Below are 23,925 nucleotides of genomic sequence, written 5' to 3'. Positions count from 1 at the left end.
CTGGGGCTTACGTGGTATAAATAAGTTATCTCCTCAGTGTTGAGGTTGGGGGGGATATTTGTACTTTTGCTACTTATTTTCAAAGTATCTCTTTGAAAAAGCTAAAAAACAAACAAAATGCAAACAAACACATGCTGGGTATTGTGCCAAGTGTGGGCATATACAAGAAGGAAAGTGTGCCTCCCCTTGTGAATATTACACTTTATTAAATACAGACACATATTATAATATATTAATATATAGATTTATAGACTGGAGAGACCACTAACAATAGGAAGTAGGGAGATCAAAAAAAGTCTCCAATAAAATCTATATGCTATATGAATTGAGCCTTGAAGGAAGAAAGGAATTCAGAGAGAGAGAGAGAGAGAGAGAGAGAGAGAGAGAGAGAGAGAGAGAGAGAGAGAGAGAGAAAGGGAAGGAGGGAGGGAGAGAGGGAGAGAGAAGGAAAAGGAAGGAAGGAAGAAAAAGAAAGAGAAAAGGAAAGAAAGAAGGAAATCTCAGGCTTAGAGGACAGCCTGAGCCAAGGCATAGATACTGGAAATGGAATGTGGAAGTGAGGGAACAGCGGATAGATAGGTGAGCTTGGCTAAAATGTAGGGAAGGTGGAAGGATATCAGATATGGTTGGAAGGATAGATGGGAGACAGATGAAGAAGGGTCACCCTTGCTCAGGTGAGGAGCTTGTTGTTTCTCTAGAGGAAACAGAGGGCCACTAAAGGTATTAAGCAGATGATTGACATGGTCTTGATCCTTCTACCTCTTTTTCTGCTGTCCCCCTTATTATCCATAGTTTTTTCAAATCCCAACTCTAGGCTCTCTGACCTCCTCCTTCTCTTTGGTTCATGGTTTGAACTCTATCACCCTCATCTTTTCATCATCTTCTGGATCTCAAAGTCCTAAGTTTCTCCCTGTGTGTAGTAGGTCTAACCCTCAATTTCAGGCTTTCTAAAGGCAAGAGGCATATCGCTTTTTTTTTTTTCAGGCTGGAGTCTTTCTGAAGATAACTAGGTGGTAGAAGGAATAAGTTTATTGGACCTGTAGTCCATAAGAAGCTAATACATCAGAGATTTATTGACCTTGAGCAAATCACCTAACCACACTGGGCCTCTATTTCTGTACTTATAAAATGAATGTTGGACTAGGAGACCTATATAGTTCTTCTATCTTTGTACAATCTCTAGTATGTACCTCTTTTTTTTCTGACACTGTCATCACCCTTGGTAATGGACCTCATCACCTCATTGATAGACTGCTAGTTTGTCTCTCTTTCTCAAGTCCATGCTACCTTCTAAGGGATCTTCTTCAAATTCAGGCCATTCCCCTCCCTTCCCCATTGCTATTCCTTGTACAAGAGACCTTTTCTTTGACTCTGGGCATTCTTATCAACTGTCTTATATGTCTGGATTTCCCTCCCATCTCCTAGTCTTCCTGACTTTCTGCATGTCCCAGATAAAATCCCAACTTCTACAAGAAGACTAATGAAATTGACATCCCTCAGCTTATTATCTCCATTTTTGTGTGTGGATTTATCTTGGTTTGTACACACTTGATTGCATGTTATCTCCTCCCAATAGACTGTAATCTCTTTGAGATCAGGGATTTTTTTTTTTGCACATCTCTCTCCCCCTCCTCTCTCCTTTTTTTTTTTTTTTTTGTATTTCCAGGGCTTGACATAGTGCATGGCACATAATAGGTGTTTAATAAATTCTTGCTTACTAATATCTCTTCCACCTCTAGATTTGAGGAAACTTTAGAATAAGGATATGGACTAGGTCTCTGATTTTACTGGTATAGAAAGCTCCCCTGTAAGGAAATCCCCTCCACCAATGCATATTGGCACCTTCTCCACATCTAATAGCCTTAAGGTGGGGCCTGGAGCACTGAGAGTTTAAGCAGCTTGCCCAGGGTCACACAGTCAGGTTAGGTTAGAATCAGCATTAAATCCAAGCTGTTTCTCTATGTAATATGCTAATTTATCCAGGATTGAAATAAAAACCTGTAGAGATGAGGTCTAGGAATCCAGGAGCTAAGATAAGATGACATATATTTTAAGCAGACATCCAGATGTAAAGGCTGGACCCTATGCCTAGTATAGCTTCATATGTATCTATGTATTTCTGCATGTGCATGTATGTGTATATATATGTATGCACGTCTATGTGTATGCGTACACATATAGGTGTATGTGTGTACATATATATGTATATGACATGTATGTCTGTCAATCATTTGTTATTACCTGCTACGTACTAGACACTGTACTAAGCACTGGGGGTATAATCAGAGGCAAAAGAGCATGCAAGACATGGAGGAATTCACATTCCAGTGGGAGGACCATGCAAACAACTATGAACAAGCAAGCTAAAAATACAATAAAATGGAAATAATCAACAGAGGGAAGGAATTAGAATTAGGGTTTGGAAATACTTCTGGTAGAAGGTGGTATTTTAGCTGAGACTTGAAGGAGCCAAGTGGTAGAGATCAGTGGGTCATTCAGTAAACATTTATTAGCTGTCTACCATGTGTCCGATACTGTGCTAAGATAAAGGGAAATAGCATTACAGATGTGGAAGACAGTCAATGAAAATGCCCAGAGCTAAGAGATGGGTGGTCTTATTTGAGGGAAAATGGGAAGAGTATCACTGCATTGAAGAGTAGGTGGTGGTGGATAAGATGTAAGAACATTGGATAGGTAGGAGAGGGGTAGGCAATGACAGACTATTAATGCTAAACCAAGGATTTTATCATTGATTCTAGAGGAGACAGGGAGTAAGTGGAGGTTATTGAGTGGAAAAATGCCATGGTTGGATTTGCATTTTTGCAGTCATTTTAGTAGCTAAAGGGGTGCCAGATTGGAATGGGGAGAAAATTGTGGCAGGTAGATCAATTAAAGGATCATAGGTTAGTCCAGATGTGAGGAGATGAGGACTTGTATCAAGGTAGTGGTGGTATCAGAAGAAAGAATGAGGTGTATTCAAGAGATGCTGCAACAGTGTGTAACAACAAACATAGTAGGATCTTTTTGTTGTTTTTCTGGATTGAGACATGCAAGATCAATCAGACATGTAAGTGGGTTCTAACCACTCGTGGTTAGATGCATGCATGTGGGCTCTAGCCAATCAGATGCTGAGTAGAACTGTATATAAAGAGAGCCGGTGTTGAGAAAGCAGACACTGAAGGGAGACAGTGTTGAAGAGGGGCGCCAGCATTGAAAAGAAGAGAGCTGAGAACAGGGAGACTTCTTAGAGCAGAGAGACCTCTGATGGCAGAGACTTGCTGAAAAAGCCTGCAACTTTGAAATCAAATAGAGCTGTAGGGTAGAAACCTGCCCATCAGAAGGAGGCTTAGTTTAAGCTCCTTTTGAGAACTGTTAAAGTGAACTGAGCTGTTATCACAAAGCCTCTGGACTTTGGTGGTGAATTGAGAAGACAGTACTGGTGATATGCATCAGTGATGCTGTTGCACTGTTGAACTTTGTTTTCCTAGAGGCAGAAACTGTGGGCAAGAGCTGGGAGAGTTTGGAGTGGAGCAGTCTCTGTGAGCTGAGACATGGAGCAGGAAGGGAGAGCTGCTCACATGTGAATCCAGATGAGAGTCCAGAGTGATTAGCTCACGGAGGAAGAACCATGGGACTTTGGAAGTCAACCTCAAGTTAAGATAAAAGAGGACTGTGCTTGGACACTTGGTATTGATCAGGGAGATTGTTCTTGTTGTGATCTCAGGGTGGATAATGTAGTATTTTCTGCTACCCCTAAGGATGCGTCATTCTAGGAAAAATCCTAGCCTGGGACCCCCTGATTTTGGGGATCAATGATATATGTTGTGCAGTGTGATGTTCTTACTGTGACCTAGGGGTGGATGATAAGGTATATTCTGCTACCCCTTAAGGATGTGTTATGCTAGGGAAGACCCTATCCTGGAATACCCTGATTGTGTAAACAAGTATTTTGGGGAATACTACTGAATGTAATAATATGTGCCATGTGACATACTGAGCGTTATTGTATATGTATATGTGTCGGTATGTATAGAATGAAACGTTTTGTTTAAAGATGTTGCTATGAATGTTACGCTTTACTTTATTGAACAATGTTTATTTTATTGCTGAATAAATAGAGAGTTCATTATACTACACAATAAGACCCTTGAAATCATTCACAGCAGCTGTCCTCAGATGTGCTGCTGTGATTGCAGATAACAAGGTGAAATAGACAGGCATGGGCAACAGATTGGATATGGAGGGGGAGAGATAATGTAAAGTCAAGAAAGGCAAATACATAATGAGTCTAATGGATAAGGAACATCACATGATGGTAATAGGGAAGTCTGGAGGTGGGGAGAATTTGGGAGAAAAGAGAATTAGTTTCTCTCTCTCACAAGTTCTATCTATCTATCTCTATATAAAGATAGACACATAAGTATCCATATTCATATCCATACACACTATCTTTATCCGTGGACATAGCCACAGCCATGTGCATCTATCTATGTATCTATCTTTCTTTCTTTCCTTTCTCTCTTTTTCTTTCTTTCTTTCCTTTCTTTCTTTTTCTTTCTTTCTTTTCTTTCCTTTCTTTCTTTCTTTCTTTCTTTCTTTCTTTCTTTCTTTCTTTCTTTCTTTCTTTCTTTCTTTCTTTCTTTCTTTCTTTCTTTCTTTCTTTCTTTCTTTCTTTCTTTCTTTCTTTCTTTCTTTCTTTCTTTCTTTCCCTTTCTCTCTCTTTCTCCCCCCATCCCTGTCCTTCAATCTGTCTGTCTATCAACATGGGTGGTCTAAAGATAGCTCCCCAGAGACACAAAGTGGTGTCTCTAGAATCATGCCCCAACCCTTTCTAAACAAGACTGTGTTTCCTGCCTTGAAAGAGGGAGAAGGGCCCTGAGGTTGGGTGCTCTTGTCTCCAAACTCTGAGAGGGCTAGTGGACTAGAACTGCCATTGCTTTGTCCCACTTATTGAAATATTAATAGTCCAGTCGCATGAAAAGTTAAAACAGAAGTCAGCTTCCCTGACTACTCTTAAGGGATGCCGTTACCCCAAGCTTACTCCTGATGATTTGGCCCCTTCTCACTGAATGATGACTACTCAAAAGTCCATCATAGATAATGAATAATAATATTGATAATAATAATGACTAGCATTTATTTAGCTCTTTAAGACTTGCAAAAGGATTTACTTATGATATCTCATTTGATCATCACAATCACCTTGGGAGATAGGTGCGATTATTGTCCCCATTATACAGATGAGGAAACTGAGGCACTGAGAACATGTATGACTTGCCAAGAGTAACCCAGCTCATAGGTATCTGAAGAAGGATCTTAGATCATCTTCCCAACTTTAGGTCCAGTCTCTATGCACTGTGCCTCCCTAGCTAGCTAAATAAAGAACCCAAGTTTCTTTAAGGAGCTGAGCCAAGAGGACATAGAAGATAGAGAAATTTTGCAGATTAAAATGTACCAGAAAAATGCATCAATGAGTCTGTTGTTCTGATGGGGGTAAGATGAAATCTCACCTCAAACTGATAGAGAGACTGGATGTCCCCACAAAGGGAAATTCACTTATCCAAATTTCAGGGAAGAAAGGTCAAAAAGCTGACTTCTTCCTTCTTATCTGCAGCTTCATAAGGCTTTCTCTTTCTCCTCCCTGGAGTCTCCTCCAAAGAAAATCCTCTTGGAGAATGTCTGAAACCAACTTTGCACTTAACGCAGGAATGTGACATTCAGTGCCAATTGGTTTGTTACCTTAACATAACTGTCTCCATTTTATTTTAAACCTCCATTTTGGGAATGAGTAGTTATTACGTAGCTGTTTTTTTTCCTGTAACAAGATGTGCTTTTTCTTTTTTTTCTTTTTTTTAAATAAGTTTAGAGGACAGAGAGATTGCTGTGGGTAAGGGACCAGGAAAGGTTTCATAGAGAATGTCTGATTTGAGTGACACTTGAAGAATAAGTAAGTTTGAATGTTGTTTTTTGTTGAGTCATTTCAGTTGTATCTGACTTCCTATCTGACCCTGTTTGAGATTTTCTTGGCAAAGTTACTGCAGTGGTTTGCCATTTCCTTCTCCAGTTCACTTTGCAGATGATAAAACTGAGTCAAACAGAGTGAAGTGGCTCACTCAGGGTCACCCAGCTAGTAAGTATCTGAGGCCGGTTTTGGACCTAGGTTTTCCTGACTCCAGGCCCAGTATTCTATCTGCTACGCCATCTAGCTTCCCTAAAGAGTGGTACTTGAGTGGTATAATTTGTCAATGACTTGTGTTTTCCCAAACAATTACTGAGTCTCTCAAATGTGATAAACAGCTGACAAATGTTTACTATTGATGTGAGCTTTAATTGATCATTTCCTTTAATCATAATGCTTAAGTAACCAATCACCAATCAAAATTTAGATGTAACCAGGTCTCCCATCAACAACATCACTTAGGGACAGACCTAAGGCTGACTCCTGTGTTCTCTGCCCTTGACATCCAAATATTCCACGTGTTTGTTCTCTCTAGGGCAGTGCTGAGTAACTGATGGAGATTTGCCAACTTGGAAGACAAATGCCTTTGAGAGGGATACATGTCCTACACTGTCAGAAAGGGTGCCTCATCATCAATTGTAGGTAAGAGATGTTTACTGGAATACCCAGAAAATCAGGTCGGTGGTTTGTTCCTAGTGGGACTAATGTATGTATTCTCTAATAGATTACATGCATTTGATTGATAAAATTTCATTGCTACGATTGAGAAGAATGAGTCTAATGAGTATTTTTGTCATATTAATTAGCTTAAGTATCAATAAATTGGTCTTGTATGTGCACTGTCAATTATAAATGTGATACCAAAATTCTCTCCATGAATTTAGCAGCTACCTTATATATGCAGCAGCATGAAAAATGCCTGATGGTTGTGAAAAACACATGTTAAATATAGGAAAAACAAAAATCAAGGTCTTGTAGTCATCCACCAATCTTTCCAGACAACCATATGTATACTGATGTGTATATATTATATATGTATGTGCATATATGTGTGTATATGTATATATGTGCATGTATATGTATATTGGGTGGCTGGCTGGCACTGCAGTAGATAGAGTGCTGGGCCTGGAGACAGGAGGACCTGCGTTCAAATCTAGCCACAGGCAGTTACTAGCTGGGTGACCCTGGGCAAGTCACTTCACCCTGTTTGTCCAAGCTTTCTCATCAGTAAAATGAACTGGATAAGAAAATGCCAAACCATTCCAGTTTTTCTGCCAAGAAAGTAATGGGATCAGGAAGAATCAGATATGACTGAAACAAGTGACCAACAATATGCACACACATATATGCACATGCATGTAATGCATGTTCATATGCACATGCATGTGCAACACACTGTGTAGGTTGGATTGCCTGTATACATGCATGTGCACAGCATGTTTACATGCATGCGTATGTGACTGTTTTTAGCTGTTGAGTCGTTTTTCAGTCATGTCCAACTCCCCATGGTCTTCTTTGGGGTTTGCTTGGCAAAGATACTGGAGTGGTTTGATATACATGTATATATATAATACACACACACACACACACACACCCCTGCTTACATATATACATATATACACACATATATACATATACATCTATATGTATATATAGATGTGTATGTGTGTATATCTCTCTCTATATATATATACATATATATGTGTGTGTGTGTGTATATATATATATATATATATATATGTATATATATATATATATATATATATATATATATATATATATATATATATATATATATATATATATGTGAACAAGCATTTACTAGACACCTTTCATGTGCCAGGCATTGTATGAAGCATTGGGGATACAAAGAAAGGTAAAAGTTCCCTACCTCAAGGAGCCCACAATCTAATAAGGGAGACAGGATCCAAAAAAATGTGCAAGCATCCTATATGGAGGACAAATTCTAAATAATCAATAGAGGGAGAGATTGAACCTGGACAGAAAAGCCTACTGGTGGTGTTTTAATGAGACTTGAGGGAAGGAAGAGGAAGATAGGAGAGAGAGAATTGCAGGTGTGGGTGAACAGCCAGAGAAAATGCCCAGAACTTAGCGATGTATGGTTTTATTTGAGAAGCAACAACTGCGAAGCCAGCGTCACTGGATGGAAGAGTAGGTGAGTTTAAGGTGTAAGAAAACTGGAAGAAAAGGAGGGGGCTCATCATGAAAGACTTTGAATGCCCAATTGAAGATTGTGCATTGGATCCTGGTGGTGATAGGGAGCCAGTGGAGTTTACTGAGTAGGGGGTAACATGGTCAAACCTGCACTTCAGAAAAATCACTTTGTTGGTTAAACGGAGGGTATACTAGAGTGGGGAAGAGACTTCAGGCAGGTAGACCAAGCAGAAGTGAGGAGATGATGTCCTCCATCAGAGTACGGGTGGCAGCATCAGAAGAGAGAAGGGGGTGTGTTTGAGAGATGGTGCAAAAGTGAAATCGACAGTCCTTGGCCACAGCTTGGTTGTGAGGGGGTGGGAGAGTGAGGGGTCCAGGATGACTCCAAGGCTGTGAGTCTGAGGGACTGGGAAGATGGTGCTGTCCTCTAGAGCAAAAGGAAACATAGGAGGAGGGGGGAAGTTTGGGGGAAAGATTATGAATTCTGTTTTGGATATATTAAGTTTAAGATGTCTACTGGAGATCCAATTCAAGTTATCTGAAGGGCAGTTGAAGATGCAGGTTTGGAAGCCAGTGGTAAGACTGGGACAAGAAAGGTGGATTCCAGAACCATCAGCATAGAGATGATAATTAAGTCCATAGGAGTTAATGAGATTGTCAAGTGAAGTAGTATAGAGGGAGAAGAGAAGAGGGTCCAGGACAGAACCCTGAGGGATACCTACAGTTAGAGGGTGTGACCTGGAAGAGAATCTTGCAAAGGAAACAGAGATGGAGCAGACAGAGAGGGAAGAGGGGAAACAGGAGAGACAGGGGTGTCCCAAATGTCTAGAGAGGAGAGAGAGTGACTAACGATGTCAAAGGCTGCAGAGAGGTCAAGAATGAGGATGGAGACAAGGTCACTGGATTTGACATCTAAGAGAGCATTAGTGACTTTGGAAAGAGCATTCTTGGTGCAATAGTAAGGTCAGAAGACAGATTATGGTTAGGAAGAAAGATCTTGTCTCTTTTGGAAACTTGTCATTTAGTATGCGTATGAGACATGCTTATTGGGAAGACCTAAGAAATGGTTTGTTCTTAGAGGGGTTAATGTATTAGTAGTGCATAGTTAATACAAATTCATGTTCACATGCATTTGATTGCTAGCATGAAGGACGGTAAGGTCTCTTAGTTGTCAAATCCAGTGGCCTTTTCTCTTTTCTCATTCTCTTCTCTGCAGCCTTTGATGCTGTTGAACACTTTCTCCTCCTCAATACTCTCTTCTCTCTAGGTTTTCGGGACACTCCTTTCTCTCGTTCTTCTCCTCCTACTCATCTGACCAGTCCTTCTCTGTTTCCTTTGCTGGATCTTCCTCCAGATCACAACCTCTAACCATCCCTCATGGTTCTATCGTGGGCCCTCTTCTCTTCTCCTTCTATACTACTTCATTTGGTGATCTCATCAGCTCCAACATATTTAATGACCATCTCTATGCTGATGATTCTCAAATGTCCCTATCCTACCCCACCCTCTCTGCCCATCTCCAATCTCACTTCTCCAAATACCTTTCAGACATCTGGAACTGGATGTCCAGCAGGCATCTTAAATTCAACATATCCCAAACAGAACTCATTATCTTTCTCTCAGGCCCTCAAGCTCCCAACCTTGGAGTCCTGGACCCCTCACTGTCTTTCAGTACCTATATCTAATGTGTGGCTAAGGTCTGCTGATGTGACCTTTACAGTATCTTTGCAATATGCCTCCTCCTCTCCTCTGACGCTACCACCACCCTAGTGCAGATCCTTATCACCTCACTGCTGGATTATGACAATAGCTACTGGTGGGTCTGCCTGCCTCAAGTCTCTCCCTGTTCTGATCCATCCTCCATTCAACCACTAAAGGGCAGGTCTGATCATGTCTCTTCTCTACTCAACATATTCCAGTAACCCTTTATTGCTTCCAGGATAAAATATAAAATGTTCTGTCTGGAGCTCAAAGCCCTTCATAACCTGCCTCCCCTTATCTTTCCACCCCCTAATCCCCTACTTGTTCTTTTCAATCCTGTTGACTCCTGGCTGTTACTCATGTAGGAGAACATACTTCTCCATCATATCTTGGCTCTCGGCATTTTCTCTGATTGTTCCCACATGCTTGGATCCTTTTTCTCCTCTACCCCAATGGAAAATCCTCCCTTCTACAGGAAGCCTTTCCCAATCACATCATTTCCCTAGCTTTCTGCAGCTTGCTTTCTATGCACAACATATCTGGATGCCAGTTGCTACCCATTGATCATGAGCTCCTGAAGAGGAGGAACTTTTCTTTGACTCTTTTTGTACCCCCAGTGTTTAGTGCAATGTCTGGCATATAGTAGGTGCTTAATAAATGTTTGTCTCCTGATTGATTAAGTATCATAAGTGGCATTTGAACCATTTTTTCTAGGACCTGAGGCACAGAGTTTCCAAGCCGAAGGAATATCTTTGATCTAGCCCAGCCAACAGGATGGGAACCACATAGAATAGTTAAGGAGTTGAGCCTGTGATCGGTGATTTTCTTTCCTGGTCATTTCTAATTACTTTAAATGTCAGGTGGATTTATTTTTTCTGACTTTGCACACTTGCTTTTTTTTCTCAAATACTTTCTATTTTGAGGACCTATTACTTCACTGCTGTGGATGCTGAACCCTCAAATGGGCATCCTGAACCCTCCACATCACTGTGGCTGAGCCCCAAATGCTGTCATCAGAAGGTCTGACCCTAGGCTTTAGCAAACATGATTAGGCCAATGCTCTCATGAGAAGTAGCTATTCACATGGGCTGAACCTGCATCCAAATCCTGTCAACTTTGGCAGAATGAGTCAGAGCTCATCTGTTGGCATAGGTGTCATGAGGCCAAGGTCAGCTCCATGCCATGTTGAGCAATGGGGGATGTTAGAAGAGGTTTCTTTGTCAAGAAACCAAGAGAACTCAAGTTTATAGGTTGGCATCTGTGGATGAAAGGGAAACATGGAGGAATTCCCAAGGCGAGAGGGAACCTTAGTGACTGTTCAGTTCAGGAAAGAGCAGGCAAGTGACTGGGTCCAGCATGCTGTTATGGAGGCCATGGCAGGTGAAGGAAGTGGTGACTAGGAACAGGGTGTGGTAGATCTGTCAGCCCTAGGCACAAAGCAGACTCAGGTTAGGACACTTGGATCTGGGAGCTCAGACATGAAAGAAACTTTAGAAAGTCTGGGAAATGGGAAAACCTGGGGACCAAAGGGAAAGAGCCCCTGCTTGGTTCTAAGAGAGCCCACATTTCTGAGCCTGGTGGGGAATACCTGTCATCTCTGCTCCTCAGGACAATCTCTTAAGATCAGGAGTTCTGAGTTGCAGTGGGTTAAATCTTTTGGGTGTCCACAGAAAGGATTATATTGAGGCAGTGAGCCCCTAGGATGCCCACATTACATTCAGAGCTGAAGGAGACTGTGAGTCTCCACTGTATGTCCAGTCTTGGCAAGATAGGAAAACTGAAAAAAGCCCAACTCTCTGGGAAATCCAAGAGAGGTAAGACCTACCTCTTCACAGGATTGAATTCTTCCTAAGAATGTTTCTGAACATTGAGTGCAGAGCCAGAGGTATCCTCTCAGCATGACTTTGAAGAATTTGCTCATCCTCCCAGGGTCTCAGTTTCCCTTTCTGTAAGATGAGAGTGTTGGCCTCCCTTCTAAATAATAATAACTAGCAGCTGCATAACACTTTAAGGTTTGCAAAGTGTTTCATGTGTTATGGCGTTTAGTCCTAAAGATGACCCTGTGAAATAGGGAACTAAGGCTGAGATGATAAATGACTAGCCCAGGTAGGTTTGGAGCTCAGGTTGTCCTGACTCCAGCTCTGCCCACTGAGGTATCTCCCTGTGGCTGAGGAGACCCCAGCCTGACCCTTAGATCCAGTCCCACTCTTAGACTATGATCTATCTCCAGATCTGGCTATAAAACAAACAATTTGGTGGACAGCCCAGCTCAGGACCCACAATCCTGGCTCCAAGGATGGTGATTGCCATGTTTCAGGAGCAACATAGGCCCCTGACTCCTAGGCCAGCACTCTCTCTCCATTCCCTCATCCCTTCCTCTTGTGACTTATGTCTCCTGTCCTGTGTCAAGGCCTGTTCCTGTTCCTGTGTGCCCTGTTCTACCTGCTTCAGGCCCGGAATTTCCTGCAGGAGAGAATGAGCTACACCCTGGAAATAAATTACTACCTGACATGGGCACGCATTTTCCTCTTCATGATGACAGGTGGGGATGAGAGCCAAGGTTCCCTCTGGGATGAAGCTGGGGCTGGGACAGGGATAGAGGATGGGATGGAGATGGGCGGTAGAGCCAGAGCTGGTCTAAGGGGGATGGAGGGAGCTGTGACTGGGGAGGAGCATGAGGCTGGGACACAGACTTCATTGTCAGATTAGGGAAGTGGGGAGAGGCGGTGGTCTAGGGATGGCATAGAGGAGGGAGTGGAAAGGCGGCCAGACAGGAGAAGATACCAAAGCCTTCATGTACTTTTAAGATATAATTCTTTTGGGACATTATTTATAAATATATGCAAACATTCTATATATGTATAGATGTGTACCCATGTATATGTACACACATGTAGATTGCACATGTATTATAGTATATGTACATGTGTATATGGCTAGCATGCATCACATGTATTGAACACATGCATGTGTATATATGCACACACACACATATTCTAAACTCAAACATGCCCAAATCAGCATTTCCATATACACAGCAGAACACAAAAGAAGACTGGATATGAAAGTAGGAACCTCCATTTCACTCTGCTTGAGTGCTTTTCAAAAGATATTTAATAAATTGCATTTTTTATTACTTTCAAAATTATCTCCTTTATTTGTGCTTCCTTCTACAGTTCTGTCTGGTCTCATATATATATTTCAACACCCTCTTCTTTGTGCACCATTATTGCTGCCTCTTAAAAACAAGAGAAAAAAGCAATCAATGAATAGTCAAATGAAACAAAGTATGTGTGTGAATCTTTCTGTCAGGAGGTGGGTCACATGCTTGGTCCCTGGGCTCTCTGGAGACATGCATGGTCACTGCTTTGATCACTGCGCTAAAGGCCCTCAAAACTGATTTTCTTTACAATGTTGTTGCCCTTGTATAAATTGTTCTTCTCGTTCTACTCACTTCCTGTCTTAAGTTTATATTACCAAGGAATCTCTGATGTGGTCTCTTCTGTTTTTTTTTGTGATATAATAATATTCCATTACATTAATATAACCACAAGTTTTCAGTCTTTCTTTAACTGATGGACACTCCCATAACTTCTCATTCCAATTCTCTTCCTTCATCCCTTCCTCCCTCTCACCTTCCTTCCTTCCTTTTTCTTCCTTCTTTCCCTCTTTTTTCTCCTTTCTCCCATTTTCTCTCTTTCTTCTTTCTTTCCTTCTTTCTTTCTTTCCTTCTTCCTTTCTTTCTTCATTTCTTTCTTTTTCTTTTTCTTTCTTTCTTTCTTTCTTTTTCTTTCTTTCTTTCTTTCTTTCTTTCTTTCTTTCTTTCTTTCTTTCTATCTTTCTCTGTCTCTTCCTTTCCTTTCCTTTCCTTTCCTTTCCTTTCCTTTCCTTTCCTTTCCTTTCCTTTCCTTTCCTTTCCTTTCCTTTCCTTTCCTTTCCTTTCCTTTCCTTTCCTTTCCTTTCCTTTCCTTTCCTTTCCTGTCTCCTTTCCTCCCTCCTTCCTTCTTTCTTTCCCTCCCACAGTGATTTAAAAACAAAAGGGCTGATGAGCAGGAAACATGACAACAATTCCCCTAAGTCTTTTCTCTTCGCTCAGGCCCCAGTCCCCCTCACCAGACTTTTCCCTTTTCCTTTTAGCTAGCCCTGTTTCCTCCAAACTAGCTCTAGCGCCCCATCCTTCCCTGACAGCTCTGCCCCAGGCAATCCTGCTTCTTCTTCAGGCTGAAATCAGTGGTCCTTGGAGTCCTGCACAGATGTCAAACTCCAATACAAATGGGGTCACTGGACCATACATAAGTGCACTACATATTGACACTCTCTATTCTTTTGCTCATTTTTTTCCAATCACATTTTATCTGGTTCCTGCACTGCATAGTGCAACATATTGCCTGCACACCTCTGGTGGAGGGAGAGGCCTCTGGACCTGGAGCCACAAATATCTGGTTCAAATCCCATTCCAGATGCTGTGCAACTCTAGACAAGTCATTTGACCTCTCTGGGTCTCAGTTTCCTCATTTGCAAACTGAGGAGGCTGGGCTCAGTGCCTCTAAAGTCCCTACCAGCTCTAAATTCATGTTCCTCTTATTATCCTCTGGTGAGTCTGCCCTGATCCCAGTGGTCTGACCCCATCCTCTTGTCCCTCTTGCAAAGGCCATGGCAAGTTTGTACCTTTTTATACACTCTGATGGGTCTGGGGCAGCATGGAATGGGAAGGCCATTGGATTGGAAGTTACAGGACCTGTCTTATGCAACACAATGATATTAATAACCAGATCCCCTATTTCTACTTTCTCTCCCTTCAATCCACCACCTACACCTCTGCCTGTATACCCTTCCTTGGGCCAATGTCATCCCCTGCTCAGGAAGAACAGTGACTCCCTATTGTCCTAAGGTATGGAGTGCTCAGCTTGGCATTCAAGGCCACCATGCTCTTACTTTGTTTTAGCTTTCTAGATTTCCTCTTCCAGATCCTTTCATGCATTCTAGGCTCCAGACAAACAAGATTATTTGCTGTTCCCAGACCTTGGGTTCTGTGCAAAGCACTCCCTATTTCCTCCTTCCCTCTCTGTCTACCTTTCTCTGTATCTCTCTCTGTCTCTGTCTATCTTTCTGTCACATATGCACACATCTACACACATCCACACACTCTCACACACACTCTCATGCACACACACATACATACACACACACTCCTCTTTAAATCCTTCTCTTCCTTGAAGGCTCAGCTCAGATATAATCTCCTCTGGAAGATCCTCCCTGTTCCTCCCTTGGGGGTGCTCCCTCCCACCTCAAACAACCCTGACTTTACTTGTCTGGGCACATATTGTATCAGTCACTAGACCATCAGTTCCATGCAGGCAGGGGCTGTCTTGTTGCTGAGTCTTTGTGGACCATGGAGCAAGTTCCTGTTTAATAAATTATGAACCAGAAGGAACTGCAGAAGTGACCTCCCTTCATTTTACAGAGAAAGCTGAAGTTCATTCAGCTAGTTAGCAGCTGACACTGCTTGCTTCTTCATCACCCGCTGAAATCTTTCCCTCCAATCGAAATCTAGTTCAGGCACCTTCTCTTCCCTGAGGCCATCTCTGGACTCCCCAGTTAAAGATGAACTTTCCTTCCTCTATGCCAAGACCTGTTTGACTGAGTCTCTCCATCATCCTTATCACATTATGCCCTAGTTATGGGGGTGTTCATCATACCTCTCAGTAGACTGTAAGGCTCTTGAGGACAGAGACTGTGTCATCTTTCAGTGTCAAGCCAAGTCTCCCCCTTGCAATCCATCCTCCAAGCAGTTGCCAAAGTGACTTTCTTTGGTGGAAACATGGTGGTGATTGAAATTTAACAAAAAGGTAAATTGAGAGAGGCTTCTCTGCACAAAGTTATGATTTATTAGTAGAGGCACTATCTACGAATAAATTAAGTTTCTTGACTCCTTGAATCGCTCAAAGACCCTAAATGGAGGGTGGAATACATTTGTATAATCATAAAGAAAAAATAAAAATCATATCATTGGTTATGGGATTGGGAACATCATGGCGTTAGGAAATTATGATTGATTTCATTAAGGAAAGGGTATAAAGCACACATGGGGAAAAGGTCCATTTCTTTCTATCTCTAAAGAGTGCTTTTGTAAATTTACAGAGTCCAGCAGCTTCTTGAGATCACAGATACTGGATAGGGACACCAGACTACAAGGTACCCTGAATTTATGGAGCCTTAGGATGGGTCGCAATCATCTTGTTCTGGTTTCTCTAGGATGGCCCCAAGACATCATTCAGCTTCTCAGAGACTGAAGTTAGATGAAATAACAAAGTTCCCTTGGCAGACATGATTGGCAGGTGTTGCTGAGATAATCATGCCCAAGCTCAGAGTTTCTCTTTAATTAGCAGTGATTATGGAGAGCTATAGCTTATACCTCCAGCCTCAGAGAAGGAGGCCAAAGTTTTTAACTTATGATTTTCTTTGCCCAGAGAGGAAGAAGAAGATTAGGCCTGTTACATGGAGTAGAGAATATGGTTATAGAATAAAATCATTTACAGAATGGAATAAAATGTAACATACAGCATGGAACAATAAAATTGAATGTAAAATACCAGATGGATATCTATTCCTTTTTAATATCATTTGCTCCCCTACTCAATATACTCCAAAGGCTCCCTATTACCTCTAGGATTAAAAAGAACCTTTTCCATTTGGTATCTAAATTTCTCAATAACCTGACTCCTCCCCACCTTCTCAGCCTATTTGCACAATATTCCCCTCTGCGAACTCTACAGCCCAGACATACTTTCCTACTCACTGTTCCTCACACTCAACATTCTCCCCTCCAGTTTCCATGCCTTGGTAGTGGCTGATGTTCTCCCTCCTGCCTCTGCCTCTTGGCATCCATAGCTTTCTTCAAGTCTCTGTTCAAGGTCTATCTTGAACTACCTCTCCCACCCCCTCCCCACCTGCCAGCCCCTTCCCCACTAAGGTTGCTTTGTATGATCTCATTGGTCGTCTTCCATATTTCTATATATTCTCATGTTGTCTCTCCCATTAGAATCTAATCTCAAGGGTAATGGTATTGGTAATGGTGTCTTTGTCTTTCGTTTTTGGCTTAGGATGATAGGATTTAGAGAGGAAAGGGAGGCTTTTAGGTATCACATATTACATAAGGGGAAATTGAGGCTTAGAGAGGTTACATCACACAAATGTCAAGACTGGGAGGCACTTAACAGTCTCGGTTCATGGGGGAACCAATGTACAGATACACTTAGATGCTCAAAGTCACTGTGATCATCCTTCCCCAAAATGTATAGGGAATCATGGGAGGACCTCCAGAAGGGGAGGGAGGATGCTCTGAAACAGCATTTCCCTCCTTTTTGACTCTGCCCTGGTCCAAGTTCTCCAAGTCTTCTCCCCCACTCCATTAGCCACAGGGTGGGAGGAACCATTTCCATGGTAACATTCTGTTCTCCCAGGCTACGGCAGGTCCAATCCTGGACTTTCTGAACCCAGCCCCATATACTCAGAAGAGGCTGGAGGGAGAGGGTACCTAGTCCACAGAGGGCAGGAGAAGCAATGAGCTTGCAAGAGGTGGTGGGGGGAGATATGGAATGGAAAAAAGAGGAAGGTTGGGTACCGAGACAAAAAGGAATAGGGGGCATTATTAGGGGAAAAGAGCTTAGATAGGGATAATGGGAAAGTAGGAATATTCAGGGTTAGAGGGTGGGGGAAACAGGGGAAAGAGAATCAAGAAGGGTCATGAGGAAGAGGCAAATTGGGGCTGTAAGGAGGACAGGATGAGGGAAAGGAAATGGAGAAAGGGGCACTGAGGGGCAGAAAGTTAGGATTGGGGAAGGGAATCGCAGAAGACCTGACCTCTGGCTCTCCACCTTCCCCAGAATGTCACTTTGGCCATGGGAGTGGTCACCATCTTTGCCTCCATTTACTTCTTCCATAAGGTGAGGGGAGACTGGGGAGCAAAGGGCATCGAGTGTCTTGGGAATGCACTGACCTGTATGTTTCTTTCTCTCTATTTCTCCCTCTCTCTGGGTCTCTTGAATCTTTCAATCTTGAACCCTCTGTGATGTTTAACATCAATTAATCCTTTGGGCTTTAGTTTCCTCATCTGTAAAATGAGGAATTTGGAGTTGATTCCCACTAAGGTTCTCTTCAAGTCTAACTCCACAAACCCATGACCTAACACATGTGGAGAGTGAAAAGGATCTTAGAGATCCCTTAACTCCAAGCCCCTCATTTTACAGAGAAGGCAACTGGCACTCAGCAAGAAGAGACTTGTCCAACCCATTGCTATGATCATGTTACTCCTGTACTCGAAATTCTTTTAATGGCTCTGTTTACAATGAATAAAGTTTAAGATTTTAGTCCTGGGATTCAAGGTCCTTCATAATGTCACCAGTCCAGATGATGTCATCTCACAACCATTTGAGTACTGTACATTGGACTGAAACATTCTGTCTCCACTCTCCTGTTCCCACCTACCTTGGAACCTGTGATCACACTTGTCCCCACAGTTGAATAAGCCTCCTTTTTGTGCCCCACCCCCTGCCTCAATCCCATAATTTATTTAAGTCTTTCCCATCCTTTAAAGCCTAACTCAGATGCCAACTCTTCCAGGAAGCCTCCCTTACCACTGTCCCCCCTCACCCACACTTCCTATACCCCCCACGCCTCCCACTCCCACTAGAAGTTATTTATACTTCCTCAGACCTCTTAGTAGCTCTTTGTCTGACTCCATCACACCATAGCTTGTATTTAGGTACTCATCATATTTATTCATCATATTTATAATGTGACTCCATCACATTCTATGTTGTATTTAGGGACTTATTTGCCTCTTGAAGGCAAAGTCTGTCTTTCATTTTTGTATCTTCAGCATTGAGAATGGGCAGCCTTGCACACAGCAGTTAACTATTGTGTCAGTTTCTCAAGACTGAGGCTACAAGGACAGAGGCAGGGAACCTGGAGCTGCCGAACATCAGCCTGGTGTTGGTGCCACTGTCCCCCTGGATCCCTGCCAACTGCGATCTTTGTCTCTGTCTCAAACTCAGGCCCAGAAATGAGAAGATCTTAGAACCTCAGACCTGAAGACTACATTCATGCCTTGAATAATCGGCCTGGCCTCTTGGACTAAATAAATGTGACGGGCCTATCCCGCCTGGTTCCTTCACTCCTTTCCTTATAGACTCATCCCCACACAGCTTCCTGTGTGTGTGTGTGTGTGTGTGTGTGTGTGTGTGTGTGTGTGTTTGTGTGTGTGTGGGTGGGTGTGTGGGTGGGTGTGCGTGTGTATGTGTGGTGAGTGAGTGATGTGTGCCTGTGCATACATGCATGTGTGTGTTCCTGTGTGCGTGTGTGTTCCTGTGCGTGTGTGTGTATTTGGGGGGAGGGATTCCTAGGTGATCTGGAGATAAGGTCCCTGAGCCTGGCTTCCTGGAAGTGGGTGTGGAGGTGAGCTCAGAAAGGCAAAGATCTGGATTGGAGGTGGCAGACACCCAAGCATCCAAAGTCACGGTTAATTTCCTAGGCTGTTGCTGTCCCCCTGTGGCCGTTCTGGGTATGTAGCTAATATTTCCTTGGGCATTGGTGAATGTGGGAAGGAGAGAGGAGGGAGGAAGAGAGAGAGAGGGAGGGAGGGGGGGAGGGAGAGAGACAGAGACAGAGAAACACACAGGGAGAGGGAGAGAGATGGATAGAGGGAGACAGAGAGAAACAGAGTTAGAGACGGACAGAGACAGAAAGACAGAGAGATAGACAGAAAAAGAGAGATGAGACAGAGAGAAGAACAGAGAGACACACAGAGACAAGAAAGGACAGAGAGATAGAGACAAAGATGGCCACAAGAGAGACAGAGAAAGAGAGGAACAAGGCTAGAACCTCCAGAATCATGCACCCAAACCTCCTCCCCCTATGGTGGAAAAAAGGAACTCTAAGAGCTGAGAAGAAACTTGAAATTTCCCTAGCTCCATCCTGTTATTTTATAGCTAAGAAGACCACAAGGTCACACTCAGAACACAGGCTTCCTGACTCCTAGGCAGGAGCTCTTTCTGGAAGGCAGAGCATTGTCTCCTATGGATGAAAGAAAATGGAAGATGGTGGACTAGCCATGGCCTGTCCTGGGAAGTATTTAGGAGGGGCTGGCTCAGATTAACAATATGAACACCAGCCAGTTCTATTGCTTGCTAACTGGGTCTGTTCAAGAATAATAACTGACATTTTTTATCACATTTTATGATTAGCAAAGAGATTTATATCCATTATTTCAATTGTTATTCACCATAATGTCATGAAGTAGGTAGATTAGGAGTTATTCTTGATGCTATGCATCTGAGGAAACTGAGGCATAGAGAAGCTAAGGACTTGTCTAGGGACTTAACAAGCAATGAGCAGCAGAATTGAGCTTTGAATCCAGGTTTTCTGACGCCTGGTCTGGTGCTCCTCCCAGGACAGGCTGTCATACACCGAGAATCCGAGAATCCCAGTCTTCCACAAACAGTGCTTTTCACATGTAAATAGGCCAACCACTCAATTCCACTCTGGCTCCAACTTGGGACTCAGATAGAGAATGGAAATAGGAGGGTTGGAGGTGGGCAGAAGCAGAGTTTGGTGGGTACCATATTCTAGGATTGATCAAAAGCGGTGGAAAGTATGTTAGTCAAGGAGCCCTGGGTTCTGGTCCTATCTCTGATACCACCCGCTCTGGAGCAAACTCGGACAGTTCACTCTGGACAGGATCCAGAGCTGGAAAAGTCCTCCAGGACAGTCTAGTTCAATTGCTTCATTTTTACAGATGAAAGGGCTGATGTCCAGAAAAGAGAAGACACTCACCAAAGGTCACACAGTAAGTGAAGAGGCAAAGATGAAACCCACTCAAAACTGAGGGCTTTGGTCTGTTAAAGGATATTCTTTCTGCAAAACTTTATTATGAGGGTGACTTCTTTATCCTGGAAAGGTCTATTTCAAGAATTTGGGACTTAGAGCTTTTCCATATGATTAGGCTTGATGTGGCAACATAGCTCCATATCTGACACCAGCAAGATGTTGTGGCCAGGACATTGGTAGAACTGGGAAGTATGTGTTAACTCTTCACATTCCCACTGCACCAGTTGGAACTGTTTTGAGCAAGGAGGTAGCGGTAAAGAACTGGGGCAGATGGAGTTAACTTTGCCCCTTGGTGACTGATCTGGGATCCATCTGTACCTTCTGGACAACAAGAGTATAAAAGTGATTTTTTGAAGGACTCGGTCAGATCTGTTAGGACTTTTGTTAGCTCCCAGAGTCCCCAGGGAACCACCTTTCTGAGACATTCATGTTTCATTCTCTGGCCTGCTTTTAACTGTTGAGGGACCTGTTTTCACCTGATAGCCTTTGCAATCAGAGCCCAACGCTGAACTAAGACTTTTGGGACAACCTGAGTATTTTTACTTAATCAATTGTTAGTCTGAACTCCTTCAATCAGAGGGATCAATTGCACTAGACACCAAAAAAAATGCAACAGTGACAGGATATCGCACAATGACCTCTCTTTGCATGAGCTATCGATGATGGAGAGAGGGTGGTGGTTCTTTGATTGGTGAGCCAGGGGACACCATTCAGGGGACTGAATGGTGATACAGGGTAAGAGCCCTTGGGATAGCCTGTATACAAGATATTTGTGATCTCTTCACTGTTTTAATTCAGATGGTCCATACTGGAGTTGGAGACCAGTGACAACCAGTGACAGTGGAAATATCTTAATCCATTCAGTGGACTTGATGTTCTTGGCACTGTTCCTGGCCACCACACTTATTTTACGCCATATACTTTTAATAAACTGTCTTTACTTCATCTCTCCCACTATTTAAAAATGATTTCATTTATATTATTATATATTTTACTTTATATTATTTGATATTTTATTTTAATTTGTTCCAAGTTCACCTTCCCCAGTATAGAATTATTGAGATTATTTTAAGGGTGAAGAACGTTTCAGAAAATTGCTTGAACCTTCTCACCAAGGGATGGGATGTAGTGAAAGATCGGGCTGGCTCTTGGGGTCATAGCAGTTCAGTGACTGCAGTCTACTCTCTGCTCCATCTCTTGACTGAGCCCTATCTGATTTTTTTAGGTTTACTTTAGGTTTGAATTATAAAAGGTTTGGTCTGGGAAGGTGGTCAGAAACAATTTCCAAAGTTCAAACTGCCTGCAGGGTGTTTCCTTCAGTTCCTGACCATAGGAGGAAATGATGTTCCATATCCTTTTCACTTTTGTATGATTTTTAAAAAACAAATCTTCTTTAATTTATTTTCATTCATATTTGTGTCTGTTTTATTATATTCCTATATATTCATCTTACACATTTATTTCATTATTTTTATTTTATTAGAATATTCCAGTAACTTTAATCAGACTTCTATAGTTCAGGAATACCTATTCCATTTTGAATAAACTTTGAATTTTCTGGAACAAGCCAATTTTACACATAGCCCACAATACCCCCTAAACCTTCCTCTTCCCACTTTGCTATAAATATTAGAAGTTGTGCTACTGTCCCAGTGATCCAAGTTTTCAACTTAGACTTATTCCTTCACTTCTCACTTGAACTTAACCCTCATATTCAATCTGTGGTTGAATCTTCTGTTTGTACCTCTCAGTATCTCCCACATATGTCCCTTGTCTTCACTCACGCAGCTGTAACCCTGGTGCCAGCCCTCATCACCTCAGACCCAGGTAACAGCCTGCCTCCTGTGCTTCTCCACTGAAATGACATTCTCTAGTCAACTGCCAAGGGGATGCTCTGGAAGGGCAGGTCTCACCATGGTCAGGCCCATTGCTCCATAGACTTCAACAGATCCTTATGACTTACAGGATTAAATACAGAATCTTCACTCGGACTTTATAACATGGTGCCTTGACACTTTTCTGGTGTTTTCCACATGCTAGATGATCTGGAGACAGTGCCTTACTTGCTGTTTTCTGAAAACTAACTCCAAGCCTTTTCACTGTCTATCTCCTCTGCTTGGAATGGCAAAGTTCCCTCCTCATCTCTGCTTCATGGCTTCCTTCAAATCCCACCTCCAGAGGTCCCCAGAAACCCTTCCCTTGTATGGTTTTCTTCTGAGATTACTGCTGGCATTGACATACACACACATACACACCTGTCTGTGTATGTGTTTATATAAATACAAGCATGTATCTCTATATGTGTGTACATATATGTGTGTAGATATACGATTTGTATGTGTGTATATGTGTGTATATATATATATATATATATTCTCTCTCACTAAAATGTGAGTTTCTTAAAGGCAAGGACTGTCGTTGCCTTTCTTTGTATAGCCAGAGCTGAGAGGGCTCTGAGAACAGGGAATGTCAGAGCTGGGCGAGTCATTAGATCAAGTGTGAGAGAAATGATTCTTTATCTCTTGCATTTAATAACCATTTACTGAATCAGAACCAAGGTTTTTCCCCCTTTCTACTTCCTCATCCAAAAATTAACCAGTGTGGTAAATTTTGAGCAAGGCAGTAAAAAAGTCTAAGTTTAGGTGAACGGGTAGATTTCTGCTTATTGTGTTTACTCATTATTGTGTTTACTCAGACAAGTCTGGGAAAATGTGGATTCTTCTTTTATTTCAGACAGGAGATATGAAAATTGATAAGTCTCTTGACCAAGATTTGGGTGCTCAGTGTCACATACCTCAAGATACTTATTGGAATAACCTAACTGTTATCATAATATTCATTCTCTCATTCATTTTTAACCAATCAGAGTTGATTGCCACCCTTGGAAAGGGTGGCACCCTTGGTGAACACCCACCTTTCCAACGACTTAAAAGTATTGCATGGATTCCATGCAGGATCTTTGTCATCTGAGGGTGTCACTGGCCCTTTTTATTGGTAATATGCTAGCATTATTAATAGAATGCTTAATTACTGAGAAACTTTGTCTCTCGACTTTTTAAAGCATCGTAATAGCTAACATTTACCTGGTACATTAGGGTTTGAAAAAGCCTTTACATGTATTTTGCCATTTAATCCTCATGACAATCCTGTTAGGTAGACCCTATTATTATTTCAATTTTACAGATGAGGGAACTAAGGCTATA

General features: G+C 42.2%; 1 long non-coding RNA gene across 1 annotated transcript; it reads left to right on the top strand.

The window, feature by feature from the left end:
- Window positions 1–17,305: 17,305 nt before the first annotated feature.
- Window positions 17,306–19,010, top strand: LOC140503593 (uncharacterized). Its single transcript, XR_011966834.1, has 3 exons — window positions 17,306–17,413; window positions 17,722–17,781; window positions 18,892–19,010. It is a non-coding gene; the product is annotated as an uncharacterized lncRNA (long non-coding RNA).
- The last annotated feature ends 4,915 nt before the right edge of the window (window positions 19,011–23,925 follow it).

This window comes from Notamacropus eugenii, chromosome 5, assembly GCF_028372415.1.
Source record: "Notamacropus eugenii isolate mMacEug1 chromosome 5, mMacEug1.pri_v2, whole genome shotgun sequence".
In the NCBI taxonomy this organism is placed as follows: Eukaryota; Metazoa; Chordata; class Mammalia; order Diprotodontia; family Macropodidae; genus Notamacropus; species Notamacropus eugenii.
This window is presented reverse-complemented; position numbering and strand designations above follow the sequence as displayed.